This window comes from Giraffa tippelskirchi, chromosome 7 (genome assembly GCF_054371585.1).
Source record: "Giraffa tippelskirchi isolate mGirTip1 chromosome 7, T2T-mGirTip1v1.2.pri, whole genome shotgun sequence".
NCBI classification, from domain to species: domain Eukaryota; kingdom Metazoa; phylum Chordata; class Mammalia; order Artiodactyla; family Giraffidae; genus Giraffa; species Giraffa tippelskirchi.
In genome coordinates this window covers 112564002-112577457 of record NC_137281.1, presented here as the reverse complement: position 1 = coordinate 112577457, position 13456 = coordinate 112564002, and positions in this window count along the sequence as shown.

Below are 13456 nucleotides of genomic sequence, written 5' to 3'. Positions count from 1 at the left end.
GGAGTTCAGGGTGGAGATCAGGATTGAGACCCTTTATGATCTGGGAAAACTGGCAGAATTAGCCTTTAGATAGTTAGATACTTTCAGGAGAAATTTTTTATGAACCTGGATTCTTGCATCTTTCCATATTTAGAAAAGCACTAAAACCATTAACTATGATGTGTTCCTTGTGACTAGCAGCAAACTTCTGAGACGTATGCTTGGTTGCACATCCCCCCTTTGCTCAAGTCACAGATATACTGACCTCCCCTCCCTCTTTACCTCTTTGGAACAGTATATCAGAGCTATCTGAAATGCTGTCTTCCCACTATAGTTCTTAGAAAGACACTGAATAAAGTCTGCTTGCAATTATTACCTTGTGAGTTTTTCTTAAGTCCACAAAGGAAAAACATGTGGCTTCCAGACCTTAAGCACAAAGCAATACATTAGCTCAGAGCCACCATTGGTCTTTTCCTCTGTGGATTTTGGTCTTGGTGTTATGTTTAAATAGAGTCTCCTCACTCTAAAATTAAACAAGTAGTCACAGTTGTTTAGAGTTCATCTTTTTAAAAAAATACAAACACTAAATCCAATTGGAATTTTGTATATGTGCTTATGATATGAGGTAAGGAATCTGATTTTTACTAAACTGACACAATATTCCACCCAACATCATTTATTGAATAATCCAGTAAATTTTTGAACTTGACTAGGACTCAATCAAGTGAATGTTTACCTTCAAAGTTATCATCTAAGGTCCCCCTCTTTGTTCAAGTGCCCATTCACAAACATTTGACAAACCTTTGTCTTCATTCACAGATCATTAGACAAATCTTTATTGGACAATATTGTGAGTCCTGAGGGTTGGACTCTGAGGATAAGATGAAAAAGAGATAATGTCTGCCCTCAAGGAGCTCGTAGACTAGTCAGAGAAAGGGGCAAGTGAAGACAGTAAACAGTTTGGTAGATTGAGTGATCTTAGTACTTCTAAGGTGCAGCTAAACAGAAGGAAGCTAACCAGATTGGGGGGTGGCAGATGGGGTCAAGAAAGGAAGACTTTCTGCAAGAAGTATATCAAGCTTAAGAATAAGAGGAGTGGGGACTTCCTTCTCTGGTGGCCCAGTGGCTAGGACTCCGTGCTCCAAAGGCAGGGGGCACTGGTTCCATCCCTGGTCAGGGAACTAGATTTCATGTGCTGCAACTCAAGAGTTCTCATGCCACAACTAAAGATCCCATGTGCCACACCTAAAGACCCTGCATGTCATAGTGAAGATTGAAAATCCATGTGTTGCAACTAAGATCCAGTACAGTGAAATAAATAAACATTAAAGAAAAAAAAGATTAAGAGGAGGATCTTCTAAGCAGAGGGAATGACATATAAAGTGCCTGCTGTTCACTGTGACTAAAGCACAAGCAACGGGAGTATGAGCAGGTATGAATGGCTGTAGTAACAACAATAAGTAGTTAAAGGCCAGATAAAAAAGGGATTTTTTTTTTTCCCCTGAAAATTGAGCTGCCATATGATCTTGCAATCTCACTCCTGGGCATATCTCTGGAGAAAAACATAATTAGAAAAGATACATGCACCCCAGTGTTCATAGCAGCACTATTTACAACGGTAAAGACACAGAAGCAACCAAAATGTCCACTGACAGAGAACTGGGTAAAGAATATGCAGTACCTATACACAATGGAATATTACTCAGTCATTAAAAAGAATGAAATAATGCCATTTGCAGCAACATGGATGGACCTAGAGATTGTCATACTAAGTAAAGTCAGTGAGACAAAAACAAATAAACATCATGATTACCACTTATATATGGAATCTAAAAAAATGATACAAATGAGCTTATTTACAAAACAGAAACAGATTCACAGATATAGGAAACAAATTTATGGCTCCCAAAGGGCGGGGGGAAGGATAAATTAGGAGTTTGGTATTAAAATATATACACTACTATACATGAAACAGATAACCAACAAGGACCTACTGTATGGCACTGGAAATTATACTCAATATCTTGTAATAACCTATAATGGAAGAGAACATAAAAAGTATATATATATTATATATATTCAGTTATATATATCGGAGAAGGCAATGGCACCCCACTCCAGTGCTCTTGCCTGGAAAATCCCATGGACGGAGGAGCCTGGTAGGCTATAGTCCATGGGGTCGCTAAGAGTCGGACGACTGAGCGACTTCACTTTCACTTTTCCCTTTCATGCACTGGAGAAGGAAACGGCAACCCACTCCAGTATTCTTGCCTGGAGAATCCCAGGGACGGCAGAGCCTGGTGGGCTGCCGTCTATGGGGTCGCACAGAGTCAGACACGAATGAAGCGACTTAGCAGCATCAGCAGCAGTTATATATATATAACTTAGTCACTTTGCTATACACCTGAAACACATTATAAATCAGCTATATTCACACACAACATTATAAATCAACTATATTTCAAAGAAATTTTTTTAGAGTAAAAAGGAATGTTTCTTTAATACTAAGGATTTATTCAAGCCAATAAATATGATGAGCAAACTGGAAATGCAATCAATCACCACTTTATAACTACCCTCCAAAAGAAGAGCTTGAAAATGACCTGCACAATGGCAGCTTCATTAGGATAAGCCCTAAGAGAACAACTTTGGGAGGGATAGTACTCATTGGAATATATGCTTTAGTGTGTATGTTAAGATTATTCATGTTCTTTGTCATACTTCATACATCAAAACAAAAGCACTCAGTCAAAATGGACTTAAGTGATGAACCTACTCCCCACCCCCACCTAAATCTTGCATCAGAGGTGAGATGAGGGGTGATGAAGAAGACATTTGAGACAATGCTAAGAAAATGTGTGTGTATCAATGGAATATTACTCAGCCATTAAAAAAAATACATTTGAATCGGTTCTACTGAGATGGATGAAACTGGAGCCCATTATACAGAGTGAAGTAAGCCAGAAAGAAAAACAACAATACAGTATACTAATGCATATATATGGAATTTGAAAGATGGTAACGATAACCCTATATGCGAGACAGAATAAGAGACACAGATGCATGGAACAATTTTATGGACTCTGAGGGAGAAGGTGAGGGTGGGACGTTCTGGGAGAATAGCATTGAAACATGTATATTATCATATGTGAAACAGAACACCATTCCATGTTCGATGCATGAGACAAGGGCTCAGGGCCGGGGCAATGGGATGATCCAGAAGGATGGGATGGGGAGGGAGGTGGGTGGGGGGTCCAGGAGGGGGAACACATGTAAACCCATGGCTGATTCATGTCAATGTATGGCAAAAACTATTGCAATGTTGTGAAGTGATTGGCCCCCAACTAAAATAAATAAATTTATAAAAAAAAAAAAAAAAGAAGAAAGTAAGTCAGACAGAGAAAAAAAAAAAAAAAAGAAAATGTGTGTGTAAATTTCAGAAGACATATGTACATTAAACAAAACTCTTCAAGGCTGCTGCACTCTCCACTGTATAATTTTATGTACAGATTGTTATTATTGCTTATGAGCATATAAATTCAGTGATGTTTGGCAGCTCACTAATAATTTTTGAAAAAAATAAAGTATCCTTTTTATATGGGCTGAAGATGTCTTTGCTAGTTGAGCTTGAGGGTAAAACTGGATACAATTATATATTCATTTAATTATTCATAACTTGAGTCTGAAATGAATGTGTATATATTTTTCACTTATTCACTTTATAAAATTCAAAACTAAACCCAGCAGCAGCTTTGTCTTTGGTATGGTGGCAAGTTTCTTTTCTACAGTGAACCAGTAAAAGATGTTGTTCCAGAGAGAATTTCTGCTTCCCAATTTCAGAAAATTCAAATTGGACTGCCTACATACATTACACCTCACTGTAGGGTGATGCTGCCACATTCTACAGGATAGATACAGGGAAGCATCAGCATACATTCCAATGAAATATTTCTATGCATAGAGCTGGAATATGGCCATTTAAGAGGAAAACTAGGCTGATTTACTGGAGTATTTCAGTCTGCAGGATTTTAAGGATTCAACTCATTCAGGGAAATAGCTAGGTTATGGGTTAAAGTCATATGAGAATATGAGTTCAGATCTGGATGTGGTCATGTTTGTTGGGGACAGTTCAGTCCAGTTGCTCAGTCATGTCTGACACTTTGCAACACCATAGACTGCAGCATGCCAGGCCTCCCTGTCCATCACTAACTCCCGGAGTTTACCCAAACTCATGTCCATTCAGTCGGTGATGCCATCCAACATCTCATCCTCTATCATCCCCTTCTCCTCCTGTCTTCAATCTTTCCTAGCATCAGGGTCTTTTCAAATGAGTCAGCTCTTCACATCAGGTGGCCAAAGTATTGGAGTTTCAGCTTCAACATCAGTCCTTCCAATGAACATTCAGGACTGATATACTTTAGGAGGGACTGGTTGGATCTCCTTGCAGTCCAAGGGACTCTCAAGAGTCTTCTCCAACACCACAGTTCAAAAGCACCAATTTTTCGGTGCTCAGCTTTCTTTATAGTCCAACTCTCACATACATACATGACTACTGGGGACAGTAGGGATGTGCATTTCATTCAATAGAAGTTAGGAAAGACTAGTACTAGCCTTCCCTGGTAGCTCAGCTGGTAAAGAATCCTCATGCAATGCAGGAGACCCTGGATCAATTCCTGGGTCAGGAAGATCCCCTGGAGAGGGTATAGACAATCCACTCCAATATTCTTAGGCTTCCCTGGTGGCTCAGATAGTAAAGAATCTGCCTGCAATGTGGGAGACCTGGGTTCGATCCCTGGGTTGGGAAGATCCCCTGCAGGAGGGCATGACAACCCACTCTAGTATTCTTGCCTGGAGAATTCTATGGACAGAGGAGCCTGGCAGGCTACCATCCATGGGGTCTCAAAGAGTCAGACGTGACTGAGCGACTTAAGCACAGCACACCTTAGACCATTATCAAAATTAATACTGTGAACAAAGCTTAAAGTCCATACTCAAGTCCTATATGAAGATATTAATGCCTGGTGATCCAGTGGCTAAGACTCCACACTCCTAATGCAAGGGGCCCTGGTTTGATCCCTGGTAAGGGAACTAGATCCCACAGGCCACAATTAGCAGTTCCTATGCTGTAACTAAAAGATCCTGCATGCTGCAACTAACACTGGGCCCAGTTACATCAATAAATGCTTTTAAAAAGATGTTGATGCAGTCTCATAACGGAAATGGCAAATGAGTTTGAAACTATCAGATAGTATACATTTTATAACATAAAAGCACAAACTTTGGCAAAATCATGGCAATAAATAGATTGGCGATCGTGATTGTCATCTGGGAAGATGATGGGCAGAGATCCAAATACTCTGAATAGGAGTCATTACCAAAGTATCACTCCACTTATTAATTAATGCCTTTGCAAACATATGAAACATAGTATTACTATGCTTGGATTGTAACTAAAATACAGACTCATTTTGAAGAGGGAAGTAGATTTTACTCTTCCTTCCCTCTTTTAAGATACCAGATCTTTTTAGCAGTATGACCATCTAAAATTAGAAACATACAAATAACTAATCACCTTCAATTAAAAAAGCAGAGTTTGATTGATTAATGATGATGATTTTTAACCAGTGTTAATGATTTTTTAATTCTTTCTGGGCTGGGTAACCAAAAGTGGGAATTGATAACTAAAGTGAACTGTCCCACAGCCAGTTACATTTCCTGCATTAAGATTAACACAAAATTAGATACAGCACCGTTGTTCACCAAAACATTAACAACTTATGCTGCATCTTTAGAGTTGAAGTACAATTTTACTTGTTTCAAGAAAACAAGTAAGTGCATTTTAAAAAGACACAAACAATTTGGGGTCAATGGGAATTTCATTCTGCTTAACGAAAAATGTTAACACGGCTCTATGTAAGGCAAATGCATTTTTATTTTTTATTTTATATGAATATAAAAATCAAAAGTTTGTATTATCTAATCCACTACTGTGATGGGCTAAATGTTCTACAAATTTATTTCCTAACATACTTTAACCTCCTAAAAGTAACTACCTCAGCTGAGAGAATCTAGGTGATATTATTTATATTTTGAAACACTGGAACTCTGTAAATAAATAAAATGTACTAACTCAAATTCTTGTTAATGAATCTCAGTAAAACTAATGAGAAAATATTAATATTGTAATATTCTTTTTCACTTACACAGTTCCCTTATAATACTTAATGACGAACATCATTCTTCTAATGTAATTACTAAAGAACAGGATTATAGTTACTAAAAACAATGAATACTTTGTAGTTTTAGGTGTTTATAAAATTAGGAGAGATGAAATGATAGAAGTTTAGCATGAATTATCATCTTTCTTTAATCTCTGAAATTTTAGAGTATTAACTGTTCAGCAAGGTCTCCATTAATATGAGGAACTTTATGTATATATATAATATTATACACACACACACACACACACACCTATATATGAGATGGTATTCCATCTGACAATAACCTTACCCAGCACTATTTACAAATATTGTATCTAATGTTCTTGTGTGTAGTTTGGGATATGAGAGAGTGTGGGGGTGAATTTAAATCAATAAGATGACTAATGCCTGAAACTGCATTATTAGTCGTTCCTTAATTAGCTTATGGCACTGGTTCCTTTTAGAATGCAATTAATTTTTCATAGAATGGCTTAACACATAAACCTTATGTGAAAATAGAAGGCTAGGACTGGACTGGGATTAGGAGAGGCATTTTAGTTCTTATTCCGCTACAGTCTCTGTGACCCTGGGCAAGTAACCTATATCCCCTAGAACTTCAGTTTGCTTGTCAGTAATTTATGAGGTACCAGAGACTCATTTTTATCTAAGTTAGCATTTTGCCTGAAGTTGGGCTTATTATTTCATTAAATTTTAGGAATTCATGAAAATGTTAAGTGAATGTTTAAGTATAAACATCTGAAAATTACATGCCTTACATGTTACCTTTTTTTTAAAAAAATGGCATAAAAAAAGAAGACAATCCAAATACATAAATAAAATCCATGTTAGGTCATAGGAAAGATACTTTAAAGAATCTGAATATTTACCAGGGATATTGGTGTTCACAGTTTGCAAGCTTGTACAATACAGTAGACAAAGTCTTGAACTCAGAATCAGCAAATTTCCTTTAAAATTCCAACTCGGGACTTCCTGGTATGCAGTGAATAAGAATCCGCCTGCCAATGCAGGGAATATGGGTTCAATCCCTGGTCTGGGAAGATTCCACAGGCTGAGGAGCAACTAAGCCCCTGCAACACAACTACTGAGGCTTGTGCTCTGGAGCCTGGGAGCTGCCAAGTACTGAGTCTGTGTGCTGCAACTACTGAAGCCTGTGCACGTACAGCCTGTGCTCTGCACCAAGGGAAGCCATCACAATGAGAAGCCTGAGCACCACAATGAAGAGTAGCCTCTACTTGCTGCTGCTGCTGCTAAGTCGCTTCAGTTGTGCCCAACTCTGTACGACCCCATGGACAGCAGCCCACCAGGCTCCTCTGTCCACGGGATTCTCTAGGCAAGAATACTGGAGTGGGTTGCCATGTCCTTCTCTGCTCTACTTGCTACAATTAAAGAAAGCCCACACACAGCAATGAAGAATAAGCATAGCCCTGCCCGCACCGCCCCCAACCAAAAACAAAAAAATTCCAACTTGACTACTGAATTTGTAAGTCTCCCTTCTCCTCGATGCAACATGCATTCTCTAAGACTAGTAAATAGGTACCAGTAAATGAAGAAACAGATGGCAGTCTCAGGGAGTCTTAGGAATTGTCTTGATCATTTTTGTTTAAGGACCATTCTGAAAATGAGGAGTTGCTTCAAAGTTTAGTTTATAAGCATGCCTCTTCTGATAATAGTTTTGGCTTCAGTTCTTTATTTGACCTAGAGGTACAGAAAACACATGCTGGAATGAAATCACTTGAAACTTGTTCCTCTTTTGGATCTTAATAATTCTTTGTGTTTTGACTATTACAAAAAGTCATTCTCTATATAACCAATTTTTTGGCATAGCTATCTATTTTAAAAGTATTAATGAAAATGTATGTATTTTCAGGTTCTCATAGCTAGAATGCATTTTCTAAAGGTGTCCCAGGGCCTCCTAAATAAGGGATCTTTTTGTTAAATTAATAAATCTATCAAAAAATAAGCTTTTCACTTCAATCTATTTTAGGAAGAAAAAAAAAAACAACCCACAGGTTGAAGTCTTTATTGCCTGTCTTCCCCCACATCCTCATAAATTGGTTTGGTGTTTAATTTTTGATCTAGGAAAGAATAATTCATTTTTATCTTCATTTAATTTTAATAGTCAAGGAGTAGTCTACAGAGATTGAATAAATTTAATCCTTCTGCAATTAGTGTCAAATTAATTCATTCTGGATGTGGATAACTAAAGAAATACAGACCCTCCCACACACTGACAGAAACCTTTATCAGGTTTAATGTTTTATGTAAATGATCCTACTAGAAAGGAAGCTTGTCTTGTCTCTCCCTCCTCCCTTTCTGTCCTCATCAATTGTTTGTTTTAAACTAAAGTTTCTTGGAGGACTGTAGTCTTCCCTGGATCAACTGTGTGATCCTACAAGAATAACATTCTGCCACTGATTTGGCTCCTTTGGGTAGAGAAATGAAATTTTCCCCCCTAATAAAATTCACAGCTACATAACTTCTGTGGGATGCTTCAGCAAGGATGGTATGGTCAGACATCATGAGGACAATCTGGCTGTGTTTTGTGTGCAACAAGCAGATAGGATTATGGTAAGGAGCCATTGCTTCACACAACATGATCCATCCAGCTCACCCCAGCCTTGTCATCCAAGGATGATTTCCTGAACAGGAATGTTGTCTCTCCTATTTATCGAGAAGCCCAGACACAAAAAACTACCAAGTAGGTCAGCATCCAAAATATTTAAAACTCTTTCTTCTTTCTTGGCTGTGGTTTTTTCAGTGGTCATGTATGGATGTGAGAGTTGGACTATAAAGAAAGCTGAGCACCGAAGAATTGATGCTTTTGAACTGCGGTGTTGGAGAAGACTCTTGAGAGTCCCTTGGACTGCAAGGAGATCCAACCAGTCCATCCTAAAGGAGATCAGTCCTGGGTGTTCATTGGAAGGACTGATGTTGAAGCTGAAACTCCAATACTTTGGCCATCTCATGCGAAGAGCTAACTCATTGGAAAAGACCCTGATGCTGGGAAGGACTGAGGGCAGGAGGAGAAGGGGATGATAGAGGACAAGATGGCTGGATGACATCATTGACTCGATGGACATGGGTTTGCGTGGACTCCGGGAGTTGGTGATGGACAGAGAGGCCTGGCGTGCTGCAGTTCATGGGGTCGCAAAGAGTTGGACACGACTGAGTGACTGAACTGAACTTCTTTCTTTCCTTTAAAATTAGCATTTGGGATTATATGGTTGTTGTCAATATAGGTTTTATAATTAACCATCTTAATAGATGAAGAACATAACAATCTAATACTCTTCTTTTAATTACTTATACAGCTATAAATGCAGAGTGGCAATTGCTAAACATGACTCATCAAGATTTCTTTTAAAAGATAATTTAGTTATCTCTTGTCAAGTCACTATTTAATGTTACTTTCTATATTTGCTGTGATAAGCATTAAAATTTGTATATTGGTTGATAAATCATTGTTTAGGAATGTCTAAAGGGTTCAGTAAATGGTATGAAATTGCCATAGTGTAATAAATGGTTATTTGATAATGAATGAAATTGTTTGAAAATACTGTTAAAATGTCAAGTTTAAACATATACATCATTACTCAAAAGGAAGGCAAACATGGAAACCACAGTGACATCATAAATATACTGCAATAGTTCCGGCAGAGAGCGCGGCTAGAAGCGGATCGTGGCGTTGTACCCTGGGGCCCTCCAGGCCCTCCGGCCTCTGGTCGGTAGGTGAACTGGGGGGCCCCGGGACAGTTTCGGTTGTGTTTTGCAGAGCGGTCGCCGAGGCCGCCAGTTGGCAGGGCCCAAGACTGAAAGCAGCCATGAACCTCTCTCCCCACCCCCACCCCCACCGCCGCGACATAATGGCGGCGGCCCCTCCGAGCCAGGATCCTGCCGATCGCTGGGTCTCTTCACCCAGCGCTGCAGGGCTTGGGCTTAGGCGAAGCCTCCGCCTGGCCACCGAGAACGTGGCGCCTTTGGGCGTCGGGCGTGGCAGGACTAGAAGAATGGCGGCCGCTCGAACTCAGCGGAGGGCCGTTAGAGCCTCGGGGGCCCGGGAAGGATTGTGGACGCCAGCTCGTCCACCCTTAGGCTTTGGGGCCACGCGAATCTGCCACCTGAGGTGACCGCTCTGTCCCAGTTGGACGAGACCTCACCTCGTCCGGACAACGACGGACAAAGGCCTTAACGGGCCCGCAAGGTGAGCGGAGCCGCGGTTGACGACGGGTGGAACGTTAGCGGGCCATCGGGCGGTGATCGTCGTTCTACCGAGACCTTGATGTCGGAAGATAGAAATGGTAGAATAACGTACCCCTTGTGGCCAAGAGAAAGTGCCCGCCGCCCTCTGTGAAGATTTACTGGCCGCTGATACAAGGCCTGTGTATATAATATGAAAAAGCTGCTCTCAACTTTACCCCCAACCTTTCAAAAGAAAACTTGCGCTACATCTAGGCCTCCTAGATGTGAAGAGGTTGCCGACGTATGATAAAATTGATAGAAAAATCACGTCTTGTAAATGCCCATTTGTTTAAAAAAAAAAAAGCTATAGAAAAGAAATGTCTTCTGGAAATGACTTTTCGAAATGGAGTTGTTTGATTACCTGTAGAAGCAACTTCCGGAGCCACCGAAGTCCCCGTTTGTTCAGTGGGTTGGAGGACGTGGAATGGAAGACCTTGAGGAGGAAGAATAGAAAGTTCTTTGCTAGAGTCGTCATACTTAGAAGACATTTCTATATAACCATTGTTTTGTGTGTGCATTTTATTCCTCACTACTGTATATATAGTTGACAATAAGTACTTTTTTGAAATACCTAGTCTTTCTAGATGTTCTGAAGTGCCTGATACATGTTAAAAGCCGAGGTAGTAAGAAGACATATTTGTAAATACCTTTTTGTTAAAATTCACACGAAATGTTGCGAAGTGGGGGGATTGGCCAGACCACTTCCTGGAGCAGTACACTGTGTTTTGTGCACTGGTTCAAGGTCGGGGTGTCGGGAGAGGGGAGGGAAGTGCAGATCTCTGCCAGTGTGTTGATAGTGAGGCAAGATTAACCATTGTCTTGTCAGTTAGTGCATTTTGTTTCACTTTGCAGTATATATAGTGTATATAATGGACAAATGAGTCCTAATTTACAACATCTAGTCTTTCTAGATGTTAAAGAGGTTGCCAGTGTATGACAAAAATAGAGTTAGTAAATAATACATTTTGTACATTTTGTGTTAAAAGTTTCTAGGAAAGATTGTCTTCTGAAAATTTGAGCATTATAGCCCCTTGGGTATGGTGGAGAGAGGAGAGAAGAGAAGGGAAGGGTCTTAGGCTAGAATACTCATATTTTGAAGACAATTTCAATATTATAACTGTTACATGTGGCAGTTTATTCAAGACTGCTTTGTATATAGTGGACAAATTAAGTCCTTACTTGAAACATCTAGTCCACCTAGATGTTTAGAAGTGCCCGACGTATGTTAAATGTAGAGGTAGTGAAATACCACTTTGTAAATAACTTTTTGCTCAAATTCATAGGAAGTACTGTCTTTGAGAATGTTAACCACCTCTGTGAGCAGTATACTGTTGTCTACACTTGTTCAGTGGTTTGGAGGAGGGAAAGAATTACAAAAGGTTAATATGCTAGTTGTTTGCACCTGGACATTTTCAGATGAAACTATTTTTTGTGTTATGTGCATTTTGTTTTGCTGTGTATATAGTGTATATAATGGACAAATGAGTCCTAATTTTGTGACATCTAGTTTCTAGATGTTAAAGAGGTTGCCAGTGTATGACAAAGTAGTAAAATTAGCACATTTTGTACACTTTGTGTTGAAATTCATAGGAATGCTTGTTTTCTGTAAATGATTTTTTTATATGAATGTATTCAGACACCTCTAAGTGTTACACATGCCTGTACTTGTCCACTGGATTGGTGGTGGAGAAAAGGAAGTGAGGGAGGGAATGGTTCAGGCCAAAAAGGTCATTTTTAGGAGATACCTCAAATTATAACCATTGTTACCTGTGTGCGATTTTACTTAACAGTACTGTGTACATAGTGGACAAGTAAGTTCTTATATGAAATATCTAGTCTTTCTAGATATTTAGAAGTGCTTGATGCATTTTAAAGTAGTAGTGTAGTAATGCTTCCTGTAAATAGCTTTTTAAAACTGATGGGAAATACTGTAATTGGAAATGGAATTGTTAAACCTCCTCTCCGAACAGTATACTCTGCTTTTTCATTGGGTTGAGGGAGGTGGGAGGGAAGTTTGCAAAAAATGTTTTACTAGTGTGTACTAGAACATTTCAGCTTACCATTGCTTTATATGTTAAGTGCATTTCATTTAACTTTACTGTATATATTATGTATATACTGGACAAATGGGTCCCAATTTTATAATATCTAGTCTCTAGATATTAAAGAGGTTGCCAATGTATGACAAAAGTAGGGTTAGTAAACTAACACATTTTGTACACTTTGTGTTAAAATTCATTGGAAAGGCTGTCTTCTGAAAAGGACCTTTGAAAGTGAAATTGTAATAAATCACATCTAAGTGATACACGTGCCTGTACTCGCCACCCACTGTTGGATGGATGGCGAAAAGGAAGAATTGGAAGAAATGAAAGATTATAGACCAGAATGTTCCTTCGTAATAGACCAGAATGTTCCTTCGTAGAAGATACCTTCAGGTATAACCGTTGTTACATGTGTGTAGTTTATTCAACACTACTATGTATATAGTGGACAAACTTAAGTCCTTATTTGAAACATCTAGTCTTTCTAGATGTTTAGAAGTGCACAAAGTATGTTAAAAGTAGAGGTAGTGAAATAACATTTTGTAGATATATCCTTTTGTTAAGATTCATACGAAATACTCATTTAGAAGTGGAATTATCAGAATGATCAAACCACCTCTCAGAGCAGTATGTATTATTTTGTTTGTGCTGGTTCAGGGAGAAAGTACAAGGGGGGGTTATACCAGTGTGTTTATGTTAGGCAAGGTTAACCATTGTCCTGTATGTGTCTGTCTTTTGGTTACTTAGTTGTGTATATAGTGTACATAAGGGACAAACGTCCAAATTTACAACATCTAGTCTTCCTAGATGTTAAAGAGGTTGCCAGTGTATGACAAAAATAACCAATAAATACGTTGTGTACACTTGATGTTAAAATTCATAGGCAAGACTTCTGAAAACAACTGGCAGAAGTGAAATTGTTAAAATCCCTTCTAAGCATTATAGATGCTTACTAGACTTGTCCACTGGGTTGAC